The sequence below is a fragment of the Myotis davidii genome, unplaced genomic scaffold (genome assembly GCF_000327345.1).
Source record: "Myotis davidii unplaced genomic scaffold, ASM32734v1 scaffold268, whole genome shotgun sequence".
NCBI lineage: Eukaryota > Metazoa > Chordata > Mammalia > Chiroptera > Vespertilionidae > Myotis > Myotis davidii.
This window is the reverse complement of record NW_006383015.1, coordinates 1,818,840-1,824,425: the sequence shown is the minus strand read 5'-3', so window position 1 is coordinate 1,824,425 and position 5,586 is coordinate 1,818,840.

Sequence of the window (5,586 nt, the reverse complement as noted above, 5' to 3'; positions counted from 1 at the left end):
AAATTCCATGGTTAGAGGCGATGCTGGTGTTTCCATATAGCTGGATAGGGACAGTTCTAAAAGTATGTTTCCTTTTTTGCCATCCCATTCATTCTTTTAGGGACATATATTGATAGGTGTTTTTATCCATATAAAAACGCTATGGATTCTTGAATTTGAGCATTTATTCTGAGGGAAAGCCAGAAATATTTGTGCTAAAATGTATCATTGTACTTCCTTTTCATTACCTGGAGATGTTGGCCGTTTTGACCAACAACAAATACTAGAGCTCTCCCTCCTGGGTAGTTCGCGGGGGCTTCAGATAGATGTAATGGCCTGGGTGAAAGGCCAAAGTGTTATTGTCTCAAATACCCGGATACTTGGGACAGATTGTCTTCAATGTTCTCTTTTTCATAGAGTTGTGAATAGAAGCTGGTCCTACGCAGCACTCAGTGAGGAATCAATAAAAAAAAAATTAAACTGAAAAGAAAGGTTTAACTTCTGGTGTCCGCTTGGGCGCAGCACTTAAAAATTGGGTTACTCCCACTTTAGAAATAGAGAATAATATTTTTGCAGTAGCATATTTTACAGGTATTTTAAATAGGACAGTGTTCTATTTTGCGTACCCTAGGGGGGTGTCATATATTAATTGCTACATTCTATGTATATTTATTTAAGAGAAACCTATTTGATAATATTTAAGAGTCAAATGAGTCTTATCTTTTCTCTTTAATCTCTTGGCTTTCTCCTCATTCTTGTTTTCAGTCTTCATTTTCAAATGATATAAAACCTAAATTCTAGTATGTCCTTGCTGAAACTCATGGTGCACCAATGGTCCATTCACTGTTGTTCCTTACTACAAAGTCACCATCCCTAGGAAGGCTCAATTTTCAAGACCGATGGCGACTGGAAAAGGATTTATAACCAAGTTCTTTGAATCAGAATAAGTCAATTTCCTCATCAAAAATATTAGTTACCAAGGTCTGAATGAGGTCATTTTCAAATGCCAGGCAGAAACAGTTGTCAGTGGTCTACCCTGAGTAAATCCTCTAACTATAAATTTCAGAATGAAGCAAGGCAGAATTTTTTTAAATCATAGCACTGAAAAAATTAAAACTGACCATATCTCTGCTTAAAAATAGTGGTTAAAACAATAACACCAGCGACTACTGGAGAAACATTTTTCTCTGATATCCAATGTACCGAGTTCATCATTAATATGTGTTCTTGCCTGGAAATACCAAAAGCATATATATAATACATTTCTCTATATATATCATTAAAAGTTGCCAAAATAGAAAGTATAAGATTTTGTAAGTGCAATGGAAATATTTTGTAGGATATGTAAACTGGAGGCTGCACCAAGTTGCTAAAAAATGATTTGGTTAAAGGGTAAATACACCTTGTACATCATAATGAAAGTCTTATAGGTAGAGGTGGAGATTAACACTTCAGGCTGTCTACAGAATATTAATAAAATTCAATATATTTTCTAAAAGGTATAATTTATATTTTGTGGAAATGAGACCCTTTTCTAATAAAATTCTTCTGTCCTTCATTCTGTTCATATAATTTTGCTATAAATCATCCTGTAGGAATTTCCCCCCTAAATATTCATCTCAGGGAAAACCTATTTAAATAAGCCCTCTTAGCAAGATCTTTCAGAATTAAAATTACACCATGAGTGATACTCATCCAATATGTTTCCTTGTATAAGATTTTCTTTTGCTTACAATAATATTTTTGCTAAATCATATTATGTTAAAATTGCTGATTTGCGGTGACTTTGATAGTAAAGAAACACTGCTTTTAAAGATCAACAAATTACCGTGGCCTTTTTAATTGTACCATCTCTGAGTCTGTACCTTTGCAGCCCCTTTCTGCTCCCCATCTACATATATATAGTGAGAAAAACCTAAGGGCATTATTCTCAGCTTCACCACAAAGAAAGAATAAGAAGGAAGAAAAATTGCTGCTGGATATACTAGGTTTCCTTGGTTTCTGGTAAACTGGAACATTATGCTTTCATAGTCATCTGAAGCTAATTTTACTCTACTGTCTGGTAGTCATTAGAATACATTCTTCTATTTTATTTATGATAGGAATATAATAAGTAATTTGCTTTTTTAGGATGTGAGATAGAATATGGAGAGTAGGTAGATGTGTCAGGCATTCATACACACACACACACTCACACACACACACACACACACACATTAATGTTAGGTCCTATGCAAGTTCTCACAGTCAGGGGTGTCCCTTGAGGGTATTACAGGAGAGTTCTATGGTCACACAGACTGACTCTAGAGCTCTGAGAAGGTTTTTGATGGGGTAATTAGCAAACCTCTTGCTTTTGTAAATTATCAAGCGCTTGACAAATGAATGTTCACAGGCTTTAATCTGTTTCTTATGTCTGTGCTGTAAGGTAGGAGGAATAAGCTTTACCATCCCCATTTTCTATGTCGCAACTGGAGTTTAGTGGGGTTAAGCGACGTTCCACGATTATAAAGCCCCCAGGACTGTTTTTGATGCAGAGTCCAGGACTCCCCTGCTGTGCTTCTGTCAACTCACCTTTTTATCCTCCTGGGCTCTCTGGCCCTCACTTCTTGGCCCTAAGCCTCAAGGAGGAGATGAACCAGGGCTCAGATTAAATGTAGACATTTATTGTTTGTTGTGGGCTATATCTGAGAAGCAGTAGCGTGCACAGCTTCCAGCATCCTTGCAAGCATTGTGTGCCCACTAATGCCTCTGTGTGGGACATGGGACATCATGGGATGGAATATAAAATATGTTTGGGAACAGAAATCACTGCCCTGACCATCTGTGACTTCCAAAACCATTTAGCTCCCTAGAGAAGAGTGTGAAGTAAAGAGTGTTTGCCATCTTCAGTGCAGCTCACAAATATTTATTGAGTGCTAATACTATTTATAAAGTATAATATTTAGAAAATACTAGAAATTATGTACTATTATACCACAATTATAAAATATAATATTACTGAGTTGAACACTGTTCTAAATATCTGAACATGAATAAATCCACTTAATCCTCACAACAATGCTATTGTTATTGCTACTGTTATTGATTACAGCTATTGTTTTCTTTTCTTTTTTTACTTAATTAAGGAAACTGAGGCACAGAGAGGTTAACTTACTTGTGCAAATACAACCAGGATATGAGGGACCCGGCCAGAACGTGGGCTGTGTGGTGCTGCCTCTCAGCATCTCAGGAGCTGTGCTAAGTGGTGAAGATACCCAAGTCAACAAGGGCTGCTTTCCAGTAAACCCAGAGTCTATATGGGCGACAAACTTAACTGAAGTGCAGTTCCTTGTGAGAGTTGCCACAGGAGAGGCAGGGGCGAGGTACAGTTAACACACAAAGCCTAGCACACCGTTCCGGAGCTCTCGGGGAGGCGTTTCTGGATGCAGTGAGGCTTCCCCTGAGCCAAGAAGGATAAGTGAGAGCCTGTCACCCTTTCACACCTGGGCAAGCTGACTCCCAGTCCCAGGAATAGCACCTCCGAAGCACGCAGGCAAGAAATGACACAGTGTTCAGACACTCCCAGATTTGGCGCAATTGGGGCACAGAATGCCAGGCAGTGATGAGGAGAAACTGAAGCTAAAAAGGTAGACAGGAGCCGGGTCTCGAAGGGCTTTTAGAACACACACAGTAGGTTGGATTTCATCATGGAGACCATGGGGAGCTACGAAAGGGTTTTAAGTGGGAGAGTCATGAGATTTGTGTTTTAGTCAGACCCCAGAGTCAGCAGAGGGGTGGGATTAGAGGTGAGATGACAAGCAGTCAGACTCTGAGAAATGATGGGGGCATCTTAATGATCTGAAAGAGAGAACTCTGGACTTTCACCCATTATTCTTAGGATTAATCTTATTTTTTGAAGCATCAATGATGAGAGAGAATCATTGATCGGCTGCCTCCTGCATGCCCCACACTGGGGTTTGAGCCTGCAGCCCAGGCATGTGCCACAACCTGGAATTGAACCGTGACCTCTTGGTTCATAGGTCGACGCTCAACCGCTGAGCCACACCGGCTGGGCCCCAGGGTCAATCTTACTAACATCATTAGTTTCCTTTAATATTTTGCCTAGATTGTTCAGGTTATTCATCTGCCTTGGAGGAGAAAGACAACATATCAGTTTGAATACTTTCTGCTTCAAGTAACAAAAACCACAGTGGAAATACTTAAGCAACAAGGCAAATGTATTATTTTACATAGACATGTTTGAGTAAGGCACCACTAGGTTTGGTTAATGCTGTGGCTCAATGACAACATCAAGGAATAATGCCACACCCTGGCAGATGTGGCTACGTATACAGACTTAGGGTCCTTGTAGCAAGGAAGGAAGCATTCGGAGAGACAGCTAACAGTGCCTGCACAGAATGCAGAGAGTAAACATTCAGTTTCTTGCATTAAAAGAATAGGAGTAGGATCACTGGGTCAAATGGGAGTTCCATTTTTAATTTTGTGAGGAAACTGCGTACTGTCTTCCAGAGTGGCTGCACCAGCCTGCATTCCCACCCCCAGTGCACTAGGGTACTCTTTTCTTCACATCCTCACCAGCACTTGTGGTTTGTTGATTTGTTGATGATAATCATTCTGGCAGGTGTAAGCTGATACCTCATTGTCATTTAGCTAAGATCTGAAAACAGCCATTGTGCCCATCCATAGATACAAAAGTGGATTTAAAAAGCTGTGGTATATTTATACATGATAATACTACGCAGCTGTAAAACAGAAGATCTTACTCACTTTGGTAGCACATACACTAACATTAGAACAACACAGAGAAGATTAGCATGGCCGCTGCGCAAGGATGACCCGCATATTAGTGACTGAGAGAGCCCAGACCTGGGAGATTGGTTTTCTGAGCCCAGAACAGCTACAGTGCAGACTCTTGCCCGCCCTTCTATCAGGACAAGTGACCCAAACCTCAGAGTGAGCCCAGGGTTTGTTTTGGGTTAAAATCAGTGGTACCTTTTGTCAAGACAAATGCAAATTAAAAATAAAAGGGCTTAATTTTTTTCTTGTGGAAAATAATAAGAAAAATAATGGCTTTTGCTCCTGTTTCTCAGAGCATTTACCTTAGAAAATTTATTACATGTACTTTCTCATCTCTTCGAAATACAGTTGAGTCTGTATTTGAACTGCACAGGTCCACTTAGATGGGGACTTTTTTTCAATAAACATACTGTCAGCCATCCATGTCCCTGGGTTTCACTTCAATAAACCACAGATGGGAGACAGTATTTTTTATTCCTAATTGCAATTTGTGGAGGTGAAGGGCCGACTGTATGCATTGTTCTGTGCCATCTTACTTAGAGACTTGAGCATCTCTGGATTCTGGTATCCTTGGGGCGTGGGAGGGGTAGTCCTGGGATCAAGCCTCCTTGGATACTGAGGGACAACTAAGTTTAGGGGGATCAAAAGTTATACACAGACTTTCAACTAGGGTTGTGCTCCTGACCCCTGCATTGTTCAGGAATTAACTGTATATAAAAACCCTTTTGTAGCTTTCTGACATGGGAATGTCATTCTCAAAGAATCAGTCATCTCTTTAATAAAGTGAAAACATCAGGAAAAATAGTGCCC